Source organism: Colobus angolensis, unplaced genomic scaffold (assembly GCF_000951035.1).
Source record: "Colobus angolensis palliatus isolate OR3802 unplaced genomic scaffold, Cang.pa_1.0 Scaffold72, whole genome shotgun sequence".
NCBI classification, from domain to species: Eukaryota; Metazoa; Chordata; class Mammalia; order Primates; family Cercopithecidae; genus Colobus; species Colobus angolensis.
The window spans coordinates 7,005,202-7,030,439 of NW_012120932.1; the positions used below are offsets into that span (position 1 = coordinate 7,005,202).

General features: G+C 43.2%; 1 protein-coding gene across 2 annotated transcripts in view; it reads right to left on the reverse strand.

The window, feature by feature from the left end:
* LOC105501523 (chromosome unknown open reading frame, human C9orf3) overlaps nt 1–23,319 on the reverse strand; it is a 355,937-nt gene extending 332,618 nt beyond the window's left edge. For both annotated transcript variants that reach the window (XM_011927517.1, XM_011927518.1), the window contains exon 1: nt 23,172–23,319. The gene's annotated coding sequence lies outside the window, so the exon portion shown is untranslated. The remainder of the gene's footprint in view (nt 1–23,171) is intronic.
* Nucleotides 23,320–25,238: the final 1,919 nt, after the last annotated feature.

Here is a 25,238-nt window from a genome sequence, read left to right on the forward strand (position 1 = left end):
CCCACCTCGGCCTCCCAAAGTGCTGGGATGACAGGCTGAGCCACCGCGCCCGGCCTAGGGTTGCCATCTTTAAAAACAATCAACAACTTCATTTGGCCTACTTTAAGTCATCTTTATTTTATTGAACTTTGGAACTGAAAAATTCCTTAGGGCTCATTCAATCCAACTCTCTAATTTTACAAATGAAGACAGTGAGTCCCAGACAGGCAAAGCAATTTGCTCAAGGTCACCCGGTTCTTTCTGTTTGCCACGAACAGAACATTTTCCACTTGCTGAGGCTTTTCCTGGGAATTCTCATCCCCAGGTCTCATGGCCATCTCCTTCATATTGTCTAAGTCATGAGACAAATGTCACCTCTAAGTCTCTCTTCCATATCTTCCTTTGACCTTCTTTATCTTCTTCAAGTTATGCAGACTAGTAAGCAATTCTTATTGCAATAGCTTGGGGGGCAAAGGAGAACTTTTAAGCCAGCCCCAGAAGATTCTGAAGAGCACTGTCACTTCTGCATAGTTTCCAACCTAAATTTTGTATAAGTCTATTAGTTGTTGCTTATTTGCCTATGTCTTACTTGTCTTAGATGCATGGATGGCCTAAATCATCTTTCTCTCTGCAAGTACGTAACACTCACTGATGTCAATCAGGGTCACAGCCCCACATTTAGGGAAAAACTGAACTGCTGTGGTTGCAAATGCATGTATGTGGCCACACTGCAAGGTCTCTCTCAGCAAATGGAAACCATATTTCTAAGCAGTCCGTCGACTTCAGCACTTTTGGCTATTACTGTGCTCCAATTCAAAATGCCAGCCTGCCTCACTGAAGCATTTTTCCATTCTCTGTCATAAGCCATAACATATAAAAGTCCCCCTTATAAAAACCAACGGTTAGTTTCCAGTGGCTAACCATTGCTGCATCTAAAATAAGTGTGCTAAAAAAAAAGAAAAAGAAAATAAGTGTGCTATGTGGTATGTATTTTAAATGCTTAAATGATTGTCTCAGCAGCACCATTAAAGGCTTTGAAAGGATTAGCGTACAGTAATATTCTTCTTAAGGGGGAAGAGGATCACATACTAAACCGAGCTATGGCGCAGAGAAGAAACTGCTCTGCCATTCTCAGCCATCCAAAGTGGAATGTACCCATTTATGAATGTGGGATATAACCTCTGTAACGCCATCCCCAATCCCCCTAACGAAAAAAAATTTCATTCTCCTTTCAAGCTACAAAGCAACGTGTATCCTTATGACTCTTGAACTTATCCTGGCTCATTTTATAGTTACCTCCATCCTCCAATGCTCTAAAGATTCCTTGTAACTCCTCAATCATTTTTGTGTTCATGACCAGGTTAAGTGGAGTATCCTCAACACAGCAGGTTCTCAATAAATATTTGTGGAATTGCCATCCAAAGGCTTTTGTGATTTCAACGTCTAGTTACTTATACAACAGGGATTCTAGCTTGTGTACTCTATAGTCTAGTGCTAAGTTACTGCTTAACAAACATCTCCCTCCAGACATCTCATTTTTTCTTCTCAGGATACACCTGTGCCTCTTTTTATGCCACATCCTTTTACTTGCAAGCAACTGGGGGAAAGGAGAGCTTATTTTTGCATATATGCTTATTCTACACCACAGAGCACACTGTGAGTAGTCACTAAATATTTAACTCCACCAATCACCTGACCAGAGAATGACAGCTTTCTGCTATTCCATTATTTAGGATACGCCCATTGCTCTTAATAACAGCCAGTGTATTTGCTGAAATACACTGTTTCTGGGCACAATTCTTCACACAATCAAATGCATACAGTCATAGGAACATAGTTCACTACTGTGAAATTCGATAATTTCAGAATTAGAAGGAAAGTTAGAAGTTCAAATATACTGTTTTGTGTTTATAAATGTCACACTGACATACTGTTCTGCAACTTCTTTCACTCAATGGTTCTGAGATATAGACATGCTGATGTACATAAATCTGTCTCTTTTAACTGCTGTTTAATGCTCCCACAGGAATATTCTATAATTTATCCATACGTTCCCCTACTGATAGATATTTGAGTTATTTGAAAATTTTCTTCATTACAAATGATGCTGCAGTGAGCCTCTTACGCACATCTCTTAGCTGCACATTGCAAGTAAAACGATGTGGCATAAAAAGAGGCACAGGTGTATCCTGAGAAGAAAAAAAGAGATGTCTAGAAATTCCATTTTGCCTGATGTTAGTATTGTCATACCTACTTTCTTTTGGTTTGCTTTTTCCTGGCACATCTTTTCAATCCCTTTTATTTTTAAGTGCTCTGGACTCTTTTTGCCTTGTCTGTCTTTTTAAAACAACATTTGACTGGCTATTTTAAAAATATAATTATCATTTTTAATGACTGAAATGAATTTCTTTAAATTTATCACAATTACAGTTGTAATAGCACCATCTCAATCAACATGTTTTATGTTTTCTATCTCCTGTGATTTTGTTTCTTAGCTTTATTTTTCTGCTTTTTATTGAATTTTTCTACATTCTGTTTTCCCCTCCACTGTTTCATAACTTACACAATCAATGCCTTTAATGTGCCTACTTAAAGTCAATCTCAAACAACCTTCCAAACAAAATAAGGACCTTGGAAAGTTTTATTACCAGTCTCCCCTCTTCCTTACTCCATACCAGCTTCCATATTATTGTTGCTATTATCTTAGTATCACATTGTTTAATGTTAAAACTCCACCCAACTTTTTTAAAGTCAATATACATTTGTATTTACAAATATATTCACCAGCTTCCTTACTCATGATAATTTATACATTCCACTCCTTCCTTCTGGGTCCAATTTTATTCTACTTGCTGCATGACAAATTACTTTGTAGCTTCAAACAGCAACCATTTAATTATATTCTATAGGTCATGAATGTGGGTAACAGTCAGCTGGATGAATCTATCTGTTACTCAATGGTACTCAGTTGGAGGACGGACTTGTCTGGAGGGTCTGATGCCCAGAGAGGCTGCTTAAACTTATTTAAATAAACTTATTTAAATTTAAGGCTGGGCGCGGTGGCTCAAGCCTGTAATCCCAGCACTTTGGGAGGCCGAGACGGGCGGATCACGAGGTCAGGAGATCGAGCCCATCCTGGCTAACACGGTGAAACCCCGTCTCTACTAAAAAAAAAAAAAAAAAAAAAAAAAAAAAAAAACTAGCCGGGCGAGGTGGCGGGCGCCTGTAGTCCCAGCTACTCGGGAGGCTGAGGCAGGAGAATGGCGTAAACCCGGGAGGCGGAGCTTGCAGTGAGCCGAGATCGCGCCACTGCACTCCAGTCTGGGCGACAGAGCGAGACTCTGTCTCAAAAAAAATAAATAAATAAATAAACAAATAAATAAATAAATAAATTTAAATAAAGCTTATTTAACACTGAGATCTTGGAATGGTTAGACATCTTCTATGGTAGTTGGCAGCCCCCAGCACGAGCATCCCAAAGAACCAGTTGAAAACTGCATGGCCTCTTCTGACCTAACCTCAAAGTCAACATGGTTATTATTTCTACCATAGTCTATTGCTTTCAAGAGCAAACTCATAAGGCCAATACAGATTCAAGGAGAGGGGATTAGACTCCACCTTTTGAAGGGGGAGTGGCAAAGGTATACTGTAGAAAAGCATGGAAGATGGTAATTATTGTTATGGCCATTTTTGGAAAATACAATCTGCCACAATTTCCTTTTTACTTAAGTTTATCTTTAGTAATTATTTCAGGAGTCCATGGGTAACAAATTCTTTTAACAGGTGTACGTTTGAAAATGTCTGTATTACATCCTCTCTACTGAGTGATCACTTCACTAAGTGTTGACCTTTTGTTGATAGTTATTTTTAATTAACACTTTGAATATACAACTCCACTGTAACCTGGCATATCTTTTTGCTGATAAGAAAGAAGTTTGTTATTAGCATGCATTTCTTGATGTGTATCTGTTCTTTCTCCCTGGTACATGCATGTATGTGGGGTGGATGTGTGTGTATGTGAGAGAGAGACAGAGAAAGAGAGAGACTCGTGTGTCTGTGTGTGTGTTGTTGTTTCTGAATACCTGAAGCGGAAGGGAGATTTCCTCATACTTCAGTGGATCACACTGACCAGAAGCCCACAGACTGTGATATACCACGTAATGGTCCAGACCCACAAGTCCTTTTGGTGAAGAAGTTTTCATGAGGCTGGGTGTAGTAGCTCGTGCTCGTAATTCTGACACTTTGGGAGGCCAAGGTGGGAGGATCGCTTGAGCCCAGGAGTTCAAGACAAGCCCAGGTAACATAGGAAGACCTCTCTTTACAAATAACAGTTAGCCAGACATGGTGGTGTACACACCTATAGTTCAGTTACTTAGGAGACTGAGGTGGGAGGATTGCTTGAGCCTGACAGGCCAAGACTACAGTGAGTCGTGATTGCGTCACAGTACTCCAGCCTGAACAGCACAGCGAAACCCTTTCTTAAAAAAAAAAAAAAAAAAAGGTTTTCATGGGTTCTATGTTCACTGTCTGAATGATGGGTTCGATAGAAGTCCAAACCTTAGCATCATGCAATATACCCTTGCAACAAACCTGCACATGTATCCCCTGGATCTAAAATTAAAATTTCAGTTGAAAAAAAAAAAGAAATTTTCATATAAGATATTCTTCATCGTATAACATTAGAGGTACCGTAGCTATAGATTACCTATTTTCATATAAGATATTCTTCATCGTATAACATTAGAGGTACTGTAGCTATAGATTACCTTTTATTATCCCAGAAGCCCAGAGAGATGATTAAAGACTGAGAGGTTAAGAATACGTGCAAAGAAAGAAGCCCAGATACACAGAAAGCTGGATTATATCACTCAATCAACAAATACGCGGAATCTCTTCCATTCTGTCTTTGTCTAGTAACTCTCTGGACCCCATCACGTCCTCAAGGAAAACATTCCTGACTTCACTGATTAAGTCAAATTCCCCTGTTATTAGAGTTTATAGTCATGTGCTTCTTAGTAAAACAACACAGTTTTAGTTTTACATTTAGTTTTACATGTGTCTGCTTGATTATTTAATTAATATTATTCTGCCCTCCCCTTAAATGAAAGGGAGTACCACTTCTGGTAATAGTGGAGTACCTTCTGGCAGACTAATCCTCCCACTGATAGCACTTACAAACTCTAGACAAAAAGACAAAATTTCTGAAGGCCCATGAAAGTGAGCAAAACACTGACAAGAACTGTAGGGAGCCAACACGTGGAAGAAGGGAATGGCATTGAGCTTCCTGCTTTATAGTTTTTCAACGGAGGGAAAACCCTACTTGGTGCCAGGCAAGGCAGTTAACCCATTTATGCCAGAGGTTGCAATTTTTTCTGTGAAAAATCAGACCTTGGGCCCAGCGCGGTGGCTCAAGCCTGTAATCCCAGCAATTTGGGAGGCCAAGGCGGGTGGACCACGAGGTCAGGAGATCGAGACCAGCCTGGCTAACATGGTGAAACCCTGTCTCTACTAAAAATACAAAAAAACTAGCTGGGCGAGGTGACGGGCACCTGTAGTCCCAGCTACTCGGGAGGCTAAGGCAGGAGAATGGCGTAAACCCGGGAGGCAGAGCTTGCAGTGAGCCGAGATCTGGCCACTGCACTCCAGCCTGGGTGACAGAGCGAGACTCCGTCTCAAAAAAAAAAAAAAAACAAGTAAAATCTGACAAAGTGTTACAGAATGGAGGTGCACAAGAGATATGATAAAATGCAATGTGGTATCCTAGACTGGATCCTAAAACAAACAAACAAACAAAAAGGACATTAGTGGAAAAACTGTAGATAAAAGCATTATGCCAGTGCTACATTTTTAGTTTAACAAACATACCGTGATTATATGAACATGAAGAAAAGCTGGACGATGAGTTGGGAACTCCCTATACTATGTTTGCAACTTTTTGGTAAATCTGAAAGTATTTCAAAATAAACCATTTATTTAAAAATAGTTAAAATTTTCCAAATTTGGTGAGAGATATAAAGCTTCAAAAGTTTATTTACACAGGAAAAAAACAAAGGAAAACACACCTAGGCACATCATTATCAAACTACTGAAAAACAAAACTAATCTTGAAAGCAGCCATTACGCAATGACATATGACCCACAGAAGAACGGCAACACAGATGGCAGGTGGCTTCTTCTCAGAATGACCTGGATTCCCAGAGAAACAATGGAGGCCACAGAAACAGGGAAATGATACCTTTTAGGTGCAGAAAGAATGGGCAGGGGACAAATTTGCTTCAAATATGTTAGTCCTGAAGCCTTACTTCTATTATTAATTTATCAGAAAGTCCTTATTTCTGTGTGCTTAGCAAAATGGCAGCACATTCCTGGTTAATTTATCCAAAGTTTTGAATGACTAGAGGCTGAAATAATTTTTACTTTATTCAAGATTGGAATTTCCTATTTTTTTAATTTACTATTCTATTTCAAAACAAATACATTCTAAAACACTAACCATTCCTCCAAAATATCTACTGGCTTCCTCCTTCAGTAGAAATTCTCAAGAATATTGGTTTGGACAAACTGACATAGCATGGAACCAGTTTTCTCCTCAAATGCTGGGGCAGGTGTTAAACTTTCCAGCCCCTCAGCACTTTTCCTTCGGCTCACTTTCACATCTCCCCGATTTGCTGGAAATTGTTCTCTGATGCCCTTCAACGGTTAATAAACTTTGAAAGCTGACGTCATCTTTAAACAGCAGAGACTGGCCAATCTAATGACCACCATTATCTCTGGTAAAATTGTAATCTTTGAGTTCAAGATATGCTTTTAGTCATTTTATTTGGTTTCTTGCATTTCAACCTTAAGCTTTTCCCCTTTGTTCATGCCTATTTATTTTTCTTTTACTTGAAGTAAAAATATAGTGTTAAAACAACACTGAGCTGTATGTTTTAACTGTACAAGTACCAGTACATTCCGAGTTTAAATTCCCTCTGGAACCATAACTCTAACTAGCCCCCTCCCCATATAAATATATGCTACAATAGGGTCTTTCACTACAAAACTCATACCCGTGAGGCAATGTCATTTATCACTGAGTCAATAATGCAAGATAACATAATGAAAAGGGGATTTTGCTTTATTCCCTTAACTATAAATACAAATATGTAGCACTTTGCAGGATTACCACATGTGGTATGATATTAACTTAAAGACCTATCTTTAAGCCAAACTGTAAATAAGATAAACTGTGCTCTCTGGTCTCAAGTTTTAAACAGTCTCTCTTTGCTCTAAATTTACTGCTTTCAGGAACCATATAAGAGTGACTGCATATAATTTGTGATCATGTAATGAAAGACTCTATTGTGATATGTGTATTCAAAAAAAAAAAAACCCCACTGGAGTTAGTGCAGTTGTGGGAATTATAAAAAGCGCCTGTGTTGAAGATCAGTGCAGTAAGGCCAAGGCAGAGTCTCAGTCAAAGGCCTTTTCCTGAACAAAACAAGCAAATCACTGTCAGCTGTGGCTGGATTTATATATTATAACCAGTCAAGTGGGGGCGGGGGGCGTCTAAAATGTGAACACTGAAAACAAAAACTGATTTTATTCCGTCAGTGTCTGACCGCCCTGACTTGTGCTGAAACATGATGTGATGTGATGGACTTGGGCTTCCCTGATGGCAGCTTGTGTTGACTCCGGTTGTGCTGATCACGTCTCCACACCCAGATGCCATTCCTCTTTGGTGCCTAAGGTGTGTATGCTCACATTATCAGCAGGCAACTGGGTTGCAAAGATAAGATTGGAAGTGATTTCACTCTACATTCAAAGGTGAAAGAATGTATCCCTTTGATTGCTACTTGCTTGCAAAGTATAGTATGTTTCAGTTTCTGAAGAGTACCACTTAAACTAAATTATAGAGAGTGGTCAGAAAAGGATTCCGGGGAAACTTCATTACAGTTATAAAGAAATGGGGATTTCGCTTTTCTACTCCATTTTCTAAGAGGTGATACCTGCCTCGGGGGCTGACAATCCAGGTACTGAAAAGATTACAGATGATGAAATGATGCTCAGAGAGCCTAAGTGTCCGAGATTTCCAAGATGTAAACGAAGCAGTTGAACTCCAGAATGTTCTTAACCGAGATATCCATGGCCTGTATTGCACAGCAATCCAAGTAACCATGACATGCTACCTTGTATCAATGTCACATGGAAAACCAAACAGAGGTCCACTACCTACCATAGCAAAGGCTAGAGGAAACCCCCCGGCTGGATTCAGGGTGGTGAAGGGAGAGTAATTAGGTCAGGGAAGGGAGAGGTAGGCACAACAACAGACACACTGCATCTCTGCCCAGTTCTTGTCTCATTGCAACACTCAGAAGAAAGAGTTGAATAAAACACAGGCAATAATGAACACAGGCGAGGATGTGAAGAAAGAGGAACCCGTGTCGTATAGTGGGGATGTAAATGAGCACAACCACTGTGAAGAACAGTATGGAGGTTCCTCAAAAACCACAGATAGAACTACCATATGTTCCACCAATCCCACTGCTAGGTACATACTCAAAAGAAAGCAAATTAGTATATCAAAGACATACCTGCACTCCCATACTTAACTGCAGCACTATTCACAAGATTTGGAATCACCCTAAGTGTCCATTAATAGAGTAACAGATAAAGAAAATGTGGTACATAAACACAACAGAGTATTATTCAGCCATTAAAAAGAATAAGATCCTGTCATTTGCAACAATATGGATGGAAATGGAGGACATTACAGTAAGTGAAAAAAGACAGGCACAGAAAGACAAACTTCCATGTTCTCACTCAACTGTGGGAGCTAAAACTTAAAACAATTGAACTCATGCAGATAGAATCCACTGGCAGTTTCCAGAGGCTAGGAGGGAGAATGGGAATGGTTAACGGGTACAAAGATTAGTTAGAGACAATGATGAGATTTAGTATTTGATAGCACAACAGGGTGACTATAGTCAGCAATACTCTGTTTACATTTTAGAATAACTGAGAGAGTATGATTGGAATGTTCGTAACACAAGGACATAATGAACGCTTGAGGTGATGGATACTCTATTTCCCTGATGTGATTACTACATATTTTATACCTGTATCAAAACATCTCATGTACCCCATGAATATATATGCCTAATATGTACCCAGAAAAATTAAAAATAAAAAAGAGCTCAATGAAAATGAGAAGTCAATAGATTATTTCAACAGGTAGAAGTTCTGAAGCATTTTTCAAATTTCACAATGTTTAGAGTACTTAAAGCACTATATTTCTATTTTTTGTAACTTTGCTGAGTGTTTTCAAAAATTTTAGATATAATTTAAACTACATAATTTTATCATAAATCCAATTTGTACCATATTTTCTTTCTTTCTTTCTTTTTCTTTTTTTTTGAGACAGAGTCTCGCTCTTATTGCCCAGGCTGGAGTGCAGTGGCTCGATCTTGCTTCACCACAACCTCCGCCTCCTGGGTTCAAGCAGTTCTTCTGCCTCAGCCTCCCAAGCAGGTGGGATTACAGGCATGCTCCACCACGCCCAGCTAATTTTTGTATTTTTACTAGAGACGGGGTTTCTCCATGTTGGTCAGGCTGGTCTTGAACTCCCAACCTCAGGTGATCCACCGCCTCAGCCTCCCAAAGTGCTGGGATTATAGGCATGAGCCACCACGGCCGGCCCACCATATTTTGTTGCTGTTGTTCAGATGGAGTCTCGCTCTGTCGCCCAGGCTGGAATGCAGTGGTGTGATCTCGGCTCACTGCAAGCTCTGCCTCCCGGGTTCCCGCCATTCTCCTGCCTCAGCCTCCTGAGTAGCTGGGACTACAGGTGCCTGCCACCACGCCCGGCTAATTTTTTGTATTTTCAGTAGAGATGGGGTTTCACCGTGTTAGCCAGGATGGTCTCCTGACCTTGTGATCCGCCCGCCTTGGCCTCCCAAAGTGCTGGGATTACATGCGTGAGCCACCACACTCAGCCCCATATTCTATTCTTAAGGATTAAGGATTAAGTAACTCCACTCCACTCCTCCCTCCGCATCACTGCTTTGTTATTCAGTAATATTAATTTTTACCGAATGTAGACTAGAGAAAGAAGCTGAATAGCCCAGGCTGGACCCCATGGTCACAATGGGAAAGAACTTCATTAATGCTCTCACCAGGACTTCCAAGTCTCTGCTCGCTTAATTTTGACCACACCTACCGCGGCATCCAGGCCAGCTCCCAGGCACGCCAGCCTGCATTTTTCCATTTGAGTCAACTGAGATATGCAGATTCCCATCCATGTTTCCCCTCTTAATGACCTTATCTGCTGTGTGGATGGTTATCTGGGTTCAATCTAACCCCTGCCCTCACCCCTCGGTCCACTCCCATGGCCTCCGTCCTCCACTCCACTCCCAGCCACGGAACACTGCATCTCCTTCCTCCCGCGCTGATTTTCCCATCTTCCAGGTGATAGAAGCCTTTTGAGTTGCTCATGATTTCCTATCGGAAAAAACAATAACAAAATGTGCTTTCTCTTGCTGGGCTCAATAGCTGGTTGTTGCTTTTGTTTATCTATCAAACTTTTCTGAAAAGAAGGTTATATCCTTTTCTATTTTATGACTGCATATTTCTTAAACTGTTGAAATCTGGCATCTGACCACACCACTTCACTGCAAGTTTACTTTCAAACATTCACAATGACTTACTTCTTGCCACGTCTAGCTTAACCTCAGGCCTTATCTTCCTTGACTCTCTGTGGCATCTCATACTGCTAACTGGCCACCACCTCCGGTGATTCCTGGGACACTCTGTCATCCACATCTCTTCTTCTTCGTCTTCTTTTTTTTTTTTTTTTGCAAAATGAAAGCAAGTTTATTAAGAAAGTAAAGGAATAAAAAAAATGGCTACTCTATAGACAGAGCAGCCTGCATCTCTTTTTACATGCCTGTCTCCAGAACACTGGGTGCTTCCCAAGGCTTAACCGTGGGCACCTCTTCTCTTTCTGAAGTCTTTCTCTTGCTCACATCTCAGGTACTCAACTCATCATTTTACAGAAAGGACTCAACTCCCTATGCGGCTCTGATCTCTACATCCCTGCCTCCTATCTCCAAAGCAATGCTTCTCCAATAATCTGTGGTTATTTTTCCCCTTATATTTTCACAAAATATAATAAAAATAGATCACTAAAAAGAGAAAGAAAAAAACACAAAAATACATGCCCCTAATTTGTATCAGATTCAACATAGATATAATCAGGCAAACTACAGCATATAAATAAAGAAAAGTGGCCACGTACAGCAGCTCACACCTATAATCCCAGCATTTTGGGAGGCTGAGGCGGGTGGATCACGAGGTCAGGAGATCAAGACCATCCTGGCCAACATGGTGAAACCCCGTCCCTACCAAAATACAAAAAGTTAGCCAGGCATGGTGGCGCGTGCCTGTGATCCCAGCTACTCGGGAGGCTGAGGCAGGGGAATCACTTGAACCCAGGAGGCAGAGGTTGCAATGAGCCGAGATCACGCCACTGCACTCCAGCCTGGTGAAAGAGCAAGACTCGGTCTAAAAAAAAAAAAAAGAAAATAATATAAACATTTCTAAAAGAGTATCCTCTATTTCTGCACTTACTTCCTTGCAAACCAATTCCAGTCTGTGGGTAAGCACTGGTTGGTGGGCTACTCATCAAGGAGTACAGCTCTAGAGGCCTTGAGGGCACCCCACTGGTCTGCCACCATCCCCTCAACACACACCAGAAGTTTTGATTCATGTTGACTCCTCTCTTCTTTGCCACTCGACCCAATCCATGATCAACGTTTAAATTCTACTGCTTTAAATTCTTTTACCCAACCCTTCTCTGTATTGACTGCAACAACTGTGACCCAGCAGCAAAGACCACCCATTTGAACTATTACACAACCACCTTCTACATAAGTCTTCCTGTGTGGCCATCAGTGCTATTTTTGGATACTTCCCATTCTTTCTACCCAGCCCTCCCCACAAACATACAAGATTTCTTGAATGCCTGGAACTGGTTACTGACATGTGACTGCTCCAGTGCTGAGTTGCAAATGGAAGCATGCGTGTCCTTCTGGCCTAGCATTTAATCGCTGGTGCATAACCCTCCAGAGTGCTCTTCTCTCCCTCTCTTAAGGTAAACAAAATGTGACATGTTGGCTGCTCTATCAGCCTGGATCTCAGAATGACTGTGATGAGCAGAGTCCCCAGTTCAGCTGTGATGGAATAGCATGACAAAGAAATGCATCTTTTTTTTTTTTAGGCCACAAAGATTTTGGAGTTGTTTTTAATTACTGCTAACTTAATCTATTCTGACTTAGATAACCTGTCCCAAGTCTCTCCTCTCTATAGAACCATACCACTAAGAGTAAGATTCCTGAAGCACTAATTTAATGTCATGTCGTCCCTGCTTTTAGAAAAAGAAGGTGGGGCCGGGCATGGTGGCTCAAGCCTGTAATCCCAGCACTTTGGGAGGCCGAGGTGGGTGGATCACGAGGTCAGGAGATCGAGACCATCTGGCTAACATGGTGAAACCCCGTCTCTACTAAAAATAACAAAAAACATTAGCCGGGCGTGGTGGCGGGCGCCTGTAGTCCCAGCTACTCGGGAGGCTGAGGCAGGAGAATCACTTGAACCGGGAGGCAGAGGTTGCAGTGAGCAGAGATCACACCACTGCACTCCAGCCTGGGCAACAGAGCAAGACTCTGTCTCAAAAAAAAAAAAAAAAAAGGTGGGGGGGGAAAGGCCCTGAATGAATTTCCATGGTTTAAAGAAAAAATGCAAAATCCTTACCATTCAGAACTCTCACCAACATATTTTTTCAACCTTATCCTATCAGACCAACCTCCTATTACCTGAATTTGCCAGGCTTGTTTCCAGCCGCCACCCCACATCCACCCCGACCCAACAGAGAAACATTTTCTCTCTCTCTCTCTCTCTCTCCCCTCCCGCCACCTCCCCCTCTTTAAGGTAACAATCAATTCTATCCACTCTGTGAAACTTTCCTCAACAGCCCTATAACAGTTGATGCTTACTGAGTTCTTACTAAGCACCAGGCTTTGTGCTAGGCCCTTTCAATGTATTAACTCATTTAGTCTCCACCGTAACTCTGCTATGGGTACTACTGTTATTAACCTCATATTATAAATCAGGAAACTAAAACACAGGGATGACCCAGCTTGCTTACGGTTCCACAGTGCGTATCCAGCTTGCTTGCGGTTCCACAGTGCATAACTGATGAAGCGGATATGGACCCCACAGCCTTCTGAACCACTGCCCTCTACTGCTTCTAGGACATTCTCATCTCTCCTTTCTCTGAGCTCGCATTATACTGTACTGAACTTCCTGGCATGTGATCTGGTGTCCTGCATGGCTGGTCACTTTCATGTGTGCAGGCCTTATTTACTAAGCTAGACCGTAAACTCCAGGGGTGCAAGGAGCCACTTGACCATTCTTTCTATCACTCAATAAGAAAATGCTCCCAAAAGAACCACTTCTGTGATAAGCACAGTTCTGCTGGAAGGGGTATGCATTAATCATGTTTTTTATTTTCTATATTTTATGATGTTTTGACATGTCGGAGCCTTGTTAATCCCGGAGAAATTGCTCCTCCCAGGGCTAATTCCAAGAGATAGCAAAGAACTTGCCTGTGAGCCTTTCACAGGCAAATCAGCCAATCCACAGCCCACAACCGCCTCCTTATCTAACTCTCATGGCCCAAGCAATATCGCCACTGTCCTACATCACCCCACAGCCAGGTGCCACACAACCAGGACCACCCCCAGAGCCCTCCAAAAGTATTCAAACTAGCAAATCCTTCATCTACTTAGCCTGCTTGCCTTGCTTTTCCCACAGAAACCCCGATAAAGACTCCTGCCCATGCTTCCCCCAACTCTTTCTGCCTCCTGACCAATCCCAGAGCTTCCTCATATGGCCCTGTGAGGCATGAGGCACCCCCTCCTCTTGGGAACTATAATAATAAACTCTTCTTTCAAAAGCAGCTTGTTTCTGTGTCTGTCGTCTTGCCATACCTGATGAAAACAAATCTGAGGTACCTTTTAAAATAAGGCATCAACCTATCTAGAGGTCCTTGGCAATGCACACTCCACCCTCAAGATGGGGAGGGCTCTCGTGGTTCCTTCCTGATTTCCTCAGTCTCCACTAGTGGTAGAAAGGAGCGTTTTCAGGGAGAGAGCAACAGTCCATCCAACAGAATAGGTCTGGTGAACTTCACGCCTAGCCTAACAAGGATAGACGCCCAGTTTGGCTTCCAGTTGAATCTTAGTGGCTATTATTTAGCACCGGACTGGTAACTACAATTGTAAACACTCCAAATCTTTTTTTTTTTTTTTTTTTTGAAGTCTCACTCTAGTCCCCCAGGCTGAAATGCAATGGTGCGATCTGGGCTCACTGCAACCTCCACCTCCCGGGTTCAAGGGATTCTCCTGCCTCAGCCTCCCCAGTAGCTGGGATTACAGGCACCCACCACCATACCCAGCTAATTTTTGTATTTTTAGTAGAGATGGGGTTTCACCATGTTGGTCAGGCTGGTCTCAAACTCCTGATCTCAGGTGCTCTGCCCGTCTCGGCCTCCCAAAGTGCTGGGATTACAGGCGTGAGCAACCGCATCCAGCCAACACTCCAAATCTTTAAACTGCCCTAATCTTTAACCAAATCTTTAAATTGCCCTTTATTTTTCCATAAGGATCAGTAGGAAAATCCTTAACCCCAAAAGGATCTGAAGACAACCACCAGGACAACAGGGAAAGTTGGGAGCTAAGCAAAGTGTGGCCACGCGGCAGCCAGCCTTGGGAAATACAGAATTCCAGGAGATGGGTGGGTGGAGGCAGCTCTGAGAAGAGAGGAAGCCAAGATAAGCCCTGCAAGCTGCCTTCAGGAGGACGGCAGGAAGAACCTGGCCTGGACTTGAGACGCAGTTTCGGTTGAGTGGCCCAGGAGGTTTCCTGGCATTCTTGTTCCTAGACTGACCGGTATGAATTCATGCTTAATAGACACTTTCTGAATAGATACTTCAAACGTACAAAACTGAATGCAGTTTTATTATTCATGGGGATTTAGTTACAGTTCACTTTGTCCTTCTCATTAATTTAAAATATTTTTCTCTTGTCCTTTTCTATATCTCCTGTAGCATAGGTGGTAAAAACTGTTCACGTGCTCTGATGTTCTAGTGTTCCTGTGGAACAGCCACACATTTAACCATGTTCCTCTGAAAACCGCCGGAGAACTCCCGCTACACAAACACTTCATGTCAGAGGCCAGGAACAAGACAGCGACATATTCAGACAGCGGAAGGCCAGGAGAATCCTACTCACCCAAAACTTCCCCAGGGATTGTCCTGAGCAGGCAGCAGGAACCTAGAATGCCTTAAAGAAACCAGGTGAACTAGAGTCTTTCTCCTTTGGGAATTAAGTGAATTCAGAACTCCTCAATTCAGAAACCTTCGAGAAGGCCCTTGACCTTCAGACACTCGTATTAACAAGTAGCAACAGCACCAAACATCTATTGACTGCTTGCTATGAGGCAGGCTAGGTCCATGAAGAACATGATTGCATTACATCCTCACTACCCAGTGAGGTACGTACTGTCATCTCCATCTCACAGATGAGTAAATTGAAGCCCAGAGAAGTTACGATACTTTCCTGGGTTCACAAAGTTATGAGATGGCAGAGGTGAGATTTAAATTCCCCTGGTTTGGCTCCAGACCCTGAACTCTCAGCACTACACTCTGGTGCCTGAAGTCCAGTCCAAGCCTAGATCAAAAATGGCCACTTAAAGCACAGAGCAGTACATTCCATCCTAAGCTGAACCATAAGCTGAACCATAAGCTGAACCAGATAGGTAAAAGTGAAACAGGCCAGGGACTCCTTATATCCCCAACCAAATAGGGATATTCACCACAACCAGAGACCTCTCCCTCGCTCTTAAACACACCACATCTTGGCCGGGCGCGGTGGCTCAAGCCTGTAATCCCAGCACTTTGGGAGGCCGAGGTGGGCGGATCACGAGGTCAGGAGATGGAGACCATCCTGGCTAACACGGTGAAACCCCGTCTCCACTAAAAAATACAAAAAACTAGCCGGGCGAGGTGGCGGCGCCTGTAGTCCCAGCTACTTGGGAGGCTGAGGCAGGAGAATGGCGGGAACCCGGGAGGCGGAGCTTGCAGTGAGCTGAGATCCGACCACTGCACTCCAGCCTGGGCGGCAGAGCGAGACTCCGCCTCAAAAAAAAAACACACCACATCTTGTCACTTATTGGCAAGGCAAGTTATACTATATTGCAGGTCTTATATTTTAAGAAGTGACTAAACTTTACACATTATACCAAATGGAAGATATATTTTAATCCTGATCTAATAAAACTTGGCTATATAAAATTGTATAATATCGGCGGGGCGCGGTGGCTCACGCCTGTAATCCCAGCACTTTGGGAGGCTGAGATGGGTGGATCATGAGGTCACGAGATCGAGACCATCCTGGCTAACACGGTGACACCCCGTCTCTACTAAAAAATACAAAAAACTAGCCGGGCGAGGTGGCGGCGCCTGTAGTCCCAGCTACTCGGGAGGCGGAGGCAGGAGAATGGTGTGAACCCGGGAGGCGGAGCTTGCAGTGAGCTGAGATCCGGCCACTGCGCTCCAGCCTGGATGACAGAGCGAGACTCCATCTCAATAAAAAAAAAAAAAAATTGTATAGTATCAAACAGCACTTTACACATTTACACACTGTTAAGGCTAAAATAATGCATTAACGTTGATGCAATCATTTAACATTCCATATATTCTGAACAGGCAAAATACAATCCAGAAACCATTCTGTTTTTTTTTTTTTTTTTTTTTTCGAGACGGAGTCTCGCTCTGTCGCCCGGGCTGGAGTGCAGTGGCCGGATCTTAGCTCACTGCAAGCTCTGCCTCCCGGGTTCACGCCATTCTCCTGCCTCAGCCTCCCGAGTAGCTGGGACTACAGGCGCCGCCACCTCGCCCGGCTAGTTTTTTGTATTTTTTAGTAGAGACGGGGTTTCACCGTGTTAGCCAGGATGGTCTCGATCTCCTGACCTCGTGATCCGCCCGTCTCGGCCTCCCAAAGTGCTGGGATTACAGGCTTGAGCCACCGCGCCCGGCCCAGAAACCATTCTTAACATCAGACTCTAGACTAGATATTCTAGGAATTGAAAGATAGTGGAAAGGTACGTAAGAATGAAAAATTGGGCTGGGCACAGTGGCTCACACCTGTAATCCCAGCACTCTGGGAGGCCAAGGCCGGAGAACTGCTTGAGGTCAGGAGTCTGAAACCAGTCTGGTCAATATAGCAAGACCCTATCTCTACAAAAGAAAAATTTAAAAATTAATCGGGCATGGTGGCATGTGCTTGTACTCCCAGCTACTCAGGAGGCTGAGGCAAAGGATCGCTTGAACCCAGGAGTTTGAACCTGCACTCCAGCCCGGAGGGCAGAGCAAGACTTTGTCTCAAAAAAAAAAAAGAAGAAGAAGAAGAAAGAAACATTACAAAAAATCTCCGTGTTTTTTGCCTACTTACAACCCAACAAAATTAACAGCCTTGTTGACATACTCTTTCACTTCAAATACTACCCAAAGGAAGAATAAGATTTCTCTAGACAAGCTCTGAACGGCTGGCAGGGCTGTCACTGCCTGAGTATTCTCTTTAACAACTGAACAGCCTCCATTCTTTCACCCAATTCTCACATGACACAGTTTCTAAACCCTTCATCACCCTAGCCACATGCAAGTTCAGTCACTGTCCCCACTGCAGAATGGTGGGCCCAGATTCTGAGTACCACGGTTGAAATAAGGTATGAGGAGAGCAGAAGTGAAAAGGACAGACCTTAACTCCATGAAGTGCTTTGCGCACTGTGGATCCAAGATAAGTACTATTAAACACTTTTATGGATATCATTCAATTAATGTAGCCTTTAAAAATAAAAATAATTGATTAAATGTTTAAAGATGAAGGTGGTATCAGACCACCCAGTGATTTTTGTCATGCTGGGATAAAAATTCACAAAACATTTTAAACTCTATCAGAACTAATATAATTTATTACTGTCCATAAATATTTATATGCTAGAAAGAGGATCTAGATTAATAGAGTTGCGTTACAGGGTTCAGTAGAGTAAAAATGAAGAGATTGGAAAAGAAAATGTAGACGAAAATATCAGCTTTTTCAGTAAGAGTTCCTCCTCCAGAAACGTGGAAGAATACTTTTTTTTTTTCTTTTCTGAGACGGAGTCTCGCTCTGCCGCCCAGGCTGGAGTGAGTGGTGCAATCTCAGCTCACTGCAAGCTCCGCCTACCGGATTCACGCCATTCTCCTGCCTCAGCCTCCCCAGTAGCTGGGACAACAGGCGCCGCCACCTCGCCCGGCTAGTTTTTTGTATTTTTAGTAGAGACGGGGTTTCACCGTGTTAGCCAGGATGGTCTCGATCTCCTGACCTCGTGATCCGCCCGCCTCACCTCCCAAACTGCTGGGATTACAGGGCTCAGCCACTGCGCCCGGCCGAAGAATACCATTTTTAATAGAAACTATTTTTGAAATATAGTCCTTAAGTCATGTAAAAAGATTTCCTTTTTCAATATCAAATGTTCTGCTATGGAGAAAAAGTAGCTGCTCTAGCTCTTATAAGAATATATTTCACTACCCAAAGAAATTACAGATACAGACTCCTCAAATCCATGAACAGAAGGGACTCTAAATCCAGTTCCCACTTCCCATAGGAATCCAAGACACTCTACAGAACTATCCAGTGACTATTTGAAAAGGCCTAGATATAGCTTAATATTGTTTTAAAAACATACACATAGCAAAACAACCAAATGACCATCAACTGATGAATGGATCAACAAAATGTCCATCCACACAGTGGAATATTATTCAGCCATAAAAAGGAAGTACCAATACATGCCACAACCTGGATGAACTTTGAGAACACCATGAGACGTGGAAGAAGGAAGATATGAAAGGCCACATATTCTGTGATTACATTTACATGAAATGTCCAGAACAGGCAAATCTATAGGGACAGAAAGTAGTTGCCAAGGACTGGGATAAAGAGAGAATGAGGAGTCACTGCCAATCAGTACAGGGATTTCTTGAGGAATGATGGAAATATCCTAAAATTATACAGGGTGATGGTTGCACAATTCTGTAAATATACTAAAAATCAATAAATTATATCCTTTCAAAGAGTGAATTTTATGGCATGTGAATTATATCTCAAAAAGCTGTTACTTTAAAATCACTCTCCTTGGAAATTTACCACAGTGTTTCTCAGAATATAGTCTGAGAACCACAAGTCCAATAAACAACATTGGGGATAGGGGTGGGCTGGTGTGAGCGGTGCCTGTTAAAAACGCAGCTTCTTGGACATGCAAGGATAGCAGCCAATAATCTACGTTTTCTGCAGGATATCAAGATAATTTTCATGTATCTAGTGTCTCTGAACCAACGTGCTACTAAACCAACTCTGGCCATCACAAAACCATGAAAACAAAATTTCACTGGTCAATGCAAATATAAATATTAATACAATCAAGGAATAGATATTTAAAATGAAAAAGGAGGCAAGGTGAAGAGCACTCTTGTATTATATAATTTGGCAGAATTTAGATTCCAGGGTGAATTGTAGCCACGAATGGGGGTATTCTCCACCTACAAGAACAATGTTGCACGTAACTGGTGTCTGTAACTGAAGCAGTCTTTTCTATCCTTCAAACTTGAAATGGTATTCTCTATAGGAGGAAAGCCATCCCTAGGTAAACACCGAAAGACGTTCTAACATAATGAAATTTTCACTCATTCTTTCCCAGTATTTTCACTTTGCCACTACAATTAGGTTGAATTGGCTAGGCCAGTGGTTCTCAAATTTGAGTGCACACTTAGAACTTCCTGAAGAACTTGTTAAAACACAGACTACTGAGCTCTGAGAATCTGCATTTCTAACAAGTTCCAATATTAATACTAATGGTTCAGAGACCAAACTTTGAGAACTGGCTTAATCTAACTCTGGTCTCCTCCCAGCCAGCACTATTTAAAGTCCACTGTAGAGTTCAATGATGCTAAAAACGGCTGCATCTGGCAAATTCTCCAGCCACTTACGGCAGGGCTTCCTGTGGGACTCTTGCTGTTAAGTATATTGAGGAAAATCTCATTACTGAAAACTTGTATATGGGTGATAAGCAGGCCTTTTCTTGGCAACTCCAAGTATAAGCATGTTTCCTTATCCCTCCTGCAATTCCTGGCCTCCGTCTGACCTTACAACCCCCCACTTCCTACCCTGCACCGACCATCTTTCTGTCCTTCTCTACAGTAGGAACTATACTCCCTACAACAGGAAAACTGTAGGAAGGGCAAGAGGTCCCTCTGTTCCTGTCTTAGGCAACTACACTTCCTTCAGCCAGAAAGCAAGACAAGCTCCTCCACCCTAGGATTTATTTGTGATCATGTCACAGGGCTACAGCTGTGCAGATGAACTCAGCAGGGAGCACTGTATCTAGGGGCAAAACAAGTCCAAGTATAAACTCAGAGGATTGCCAAGGCCAGCAAATTAATCAATCAATAAAAATAAATAAATAAGAAGCATTCAGATCTCAATATTTACATCTAGTTCTTTATGGAAATAAATACAGAACACAGATTTCTCCATTCAGAGGTAGATCCAGAATGTATACACTGCAAATGTACAAATTCTCTCTAAATGGTTTTGAATCCACCTCATCAAGGTTTAAAATATGCTCCCAGCACCAGATTCTACATGGTAAACTGAACATGTATTCAGTTCATCCTTGCCAAGACAAAAGATTTCAACAAATTCCTGGAAATTGAAAAACATTTGGGATTAAGGTAAGAAAATGCAATTGTTATAGCTTAAATATCTTTAGATCTTCGGGAGCTCAATCATCTTTTAAATGTAAACAGGCAACTGACACTTCATTTGTAGGTCATATTGAAATGAATTAGGAAGTTTTAAAGGTAAGGTTCAACAGTTTATTTTCCTTTGAGATTCCATTTCTTATAAAGGCTAAGATATATACGCCGAAGAAAAAAGTGTAAACCTGGAGAACAAATACAGAACTACACCAATACAGAAGGAACCTAAGGACATGTTTAAAGTGCTTGCCATAAGCTGGTTAAATGTTGCAAATACTGCATAACATTACGATTCGCCATGTGGTATAAAAAATATGAATTTCGAAAACCATTATAAGAAAATGACTAGGTCAGATGCAGTGGCCCACACTTGTAATCCCTACACTTTGAAAGTCAAGGCAGGTGGATCACTGGAGCCCAGGAGTTCAAGATCAGCCTGAGCAACACGGCGAACCGTCATCCCTACAGAAAACACATAACATTAGCTGAGCATGGTGGTGCACACTCGTAGTCCCAGACACCCAGGAGGCTGAGGCAGGAGTGGAGCCTGCACTGAGTTGTGATCCTGCCACCGCACTCCAGCCTGGCCAATAGAGTGAGACATTGTCTCAAAAAAAAAAAAAGAAAAGAAAATGACTAAACAGCATATACAGTAACCATGATATTTCTAGAACCTGAAATACTCTCTTATTAGGAAAGATGTTATGCCATGTTCCAAAACAAAAAGATTTGTTATAAACTAATAGTCAAAGTCCTTGGGCATCCACTTGCTCAAATATGACCACTGAAGGATCTTGATTTGGCCAAGATTGCAGACAGCACAGAGACTGCTGCAGACAGCACACAGACAGTTCTGTGCTATCTGCCACTAGAGAGCAACTGCCAGAATGCAATGCTGCTGCCCTTTAAAGTGTTAAGTTCTTTGATAAAACATAGTCTTCTGTCATGCTTTTGGGTTTATATTCTGTATTTAGTATAAATGTCCATTTTCATGGTCTGGAGAGAACAACCCATTTCTCTTTTGATGTGCCAGCTCCTAAACACCAAAACAAATCAGGTCCGTATGCAATCCTGGTCATCACTCTTTCTTGAGGTAATATCTTTTTCTTAGAAACCTTCATATTTAAGTATGAAGTGAATAAGGTAATAAAACACCATTATTAAACACCAATAGGGAATTTACTGCCTATCATAGGAAATTCCTTGGTAGAAGCCACGTCTCACACCCTATCAAATAGATCAGATTCAGATTCATGAAAAATCTGTATGAGAATCACGTTAAAACTCCAAGCCTTTTGTGTTTGTTTGTTTGTTTGCAGTCTTGCTCTGTCACCCTGGCTGGAGTGCAGTGGCTCCACCTTGGCTCACTGCAACCTCCGCCTCCCGGGTTCACGCCATTCTCCTGCCTCAGCCTCCCAAGTAGCTGGGACTACAGGCGCCGCCACCACGCCCGGCTAATTTTTTGTATTTTTAGTAGAGACGGGGTTTCACCGTGTTAACCAGGATGGTCTCGATCTCCTGACTTCGTGATCCGCCCGCCTCGACCTCCCAAAGGGGTTATGTTACTTCTTTTGAGGGCTACCTTCGCAAGGCTAATTGTCATCATTGCACTAAAACCCAAAAGAAATCCAGGTACAAGAGGCATTTTATGCAATGCTATTAACTGTTCCATGCATCTCAACAGCAGATTGGATCCTAAGTGGATCTTTTATTATCACAATAGATGATCACATTACTGTGCCACCTCCTCCCCGCCCACGCATGCGTGAATGAACACAACTCCAGACTAACAGGATGAATGTTCTATAGGACACCAATAACTCAAAATTTGGTGCTCTCAGTAAAGATACTCCGGGGGAAGAAGAAGCGGATGGGTTTCACTGCAAGTGGATATGAATCGAATTGGAAACTGTTCTGCCAGCTTAAGACTGGAGATGAGCCCTGTGGGGCTGGAAGCCGAGACCGGCAGGTGACCGAGGGCCTGGAGGGAAGAGACGAAGGAGGAGGCACCCAGAGGCTGAGAACGGTCTGTGCCGCAGGGGAGGAGACAGCCAGAGCCCGTGGCCACCTCTACAGCTGAGGTGGTGAGATGTGACCGCTCCGCCCAGTCCCCAGGATGGGTTTCAGCCCCAGGAGTCTGGGAGAACTGAGGAAGGGATGCGGGTCCTCGCTGGTCGAGCAAAAGTGAGGGTAAGGGAGGGTTCCCCGTCGCCTTCAGAATGGAATGGTGCTGTCCCCGCCGCCATCCCGACGCCGGCGGAGAGGAAGGCAAGGACCCAACAGGGAGCGAACAGGTTACCTGTCTCAGCCGCGTCCCACGGGTCACCACTTCCGCAGACTCGGGGTTACTACGGGCTACCCGGGCACGCGCCGGGTGACGTCATCGACACGCGCCCGGGGCCGCATTCGGCCTGGCCCGCCTTCCGCTAAGCCCGCCCCCTTCGGATGAGGGGGCGGGACCGCCCGAGGGAGATCTGCGCAGGCGCGGAGCTGCCGCCGCTGTAGGAGGGCGCGAGCAGCTTGGCTTACGGGGCTTGTGGAGTTGCCGCGGTAGCCTCCTATTCCTGATTGCAAAATCTTTATGACACTTAAGAAAAAAATCACCAGCCTAGACAACCTGGGGAGCCCCGTCTCTACAAAAAAATTAAAAAATTAGCCGAGTGTGGTGGCGCGCACCCGTGGTCCCAGCTACTCTGGAGGCTGAGGCAGGATTGCTTAGGCCCAGGAGTTCCAGGCTGGAGTGAGCTATGAACGTGCCGCTGCACTCCAGCCTGGGCCACAGAGCAAGACCCTGTTTCAAATAAAATAAAAGAAGTTACCGAAATACAGATGTGCAATTTTTATTCCTTAGCCTAGTCTCATCTCTGCTGCGTGTGACTACTGTTCACATATTAATTCCACCACAATTTAAGTTCCTCCTGTGTGGCAGGAAAGCGCCCTTAACAGAAGCTGGGGAAACAACCAGGAGCAAGACAGATGCTGTGCCTACCCTCCTGAGGATTACTTTCTAGTTGAGAAAGGAGATATTAAGTGGAGAAGGAAAATAAGTTGCTGAGAAATTAGAGGAAGACAGGTGACCTTTTGATTTGAAATGTCAAGAAAGTGCCCTCTGAAGAGGTTCAGTAAACTGAGAAGAAGCCAGCTCTGTGGAGATATCAGGAAAGAACAGCCAACAGAAGGATCGACATGTGAGCAAGCAACAGGGAAGGAGAAGAATGTGGCGCCTTTAAGAAAGTGAGAAAGTGGGTCATGGGGAACACGGAGGAGGAGATCAACAAGGCCAGGAGAGTCCCCATCATGCACAGACTCTCTGGGACCCTGTGAGGGATACGGAGTTTATTCCAAGTGTAATGGGAAATTAGTGAAGAGTTTTCAACACGTGAGTGACAGGATCTCGTTTCGTAACATCACCCTGCTTGCTGCTGTGTATACATGGAACTTTTGAGAAACAATTTGAAAGGATGCAAAGAGAAGAGTTGCTTTTGCAATGAGCAGGTAAGAAATGATAGAGATGGACAAATTTCAGGAATAATTCTGAGGTAGATGTGACAGACTTGGGGATGAGTTTAGATAAGGGAGATAAGGAAAAGTGTGAAAAATGGTTCTTAAATTTGGGACCTAAGCAAATAGCTGGATCATATAGCTAAAACAAGGTTTGTTTGTCCTCCGTTCAAACCTGATTCCTTTGCTTCTTTGTTTCCAAGTCAGTCCTCTAGGTTCTCTCACCTCTCTGTCATTCCTCAGTTTCTATCACCGGCCTCCACTTTCCCTTTTCCTGAGCTCTTTTTTCCCGTGGCTTTCTTATGCTACATCAGAGGCTGCAGACCCCAAAGCCTACAGCAGCTGGGCAGTTAACACAAAGGAGTGAAGCCCAGGGATAGAGACTGTGGTGATCTGGAGCTCATGGTCCCTACCACAGCTCTGTTGATTTTTGGCAACAAGGAATGCTCATCCAGTGATGTCAGATCCTCTCTTTAAAAGACAATCAAGGGCCAGGTGCGGTGACTCACGCCTGTAATCCTAGCACTTTGGGAGGCGGAGGCAGGTGGATCACCTAAGGTCAGGAGTTCAAGACCACCCTGGCCAACATGGTGAAACCCTGTCTCTACTAAAAATACAAAAATTAGCTGAACGTGGTGGCGCACGCCTGTAATCCCAGCTATTTGGGAGGCTAAGGCAGGAGAATCGTTTGAACACAGAGGTGAAGCTTGCAGTGAGCTGAGATCGTGCCATTGCATTCCAGCCTGGGCGACAGGGCAAGACTCTATCTCAAAAAAAAAAAAAAAAATCGTATTGAATGTCATGTGTCTCAAAAATTCATATGTTGGAGTGCTGACACACAGTACTTCAGAATGTGAACTTGTGA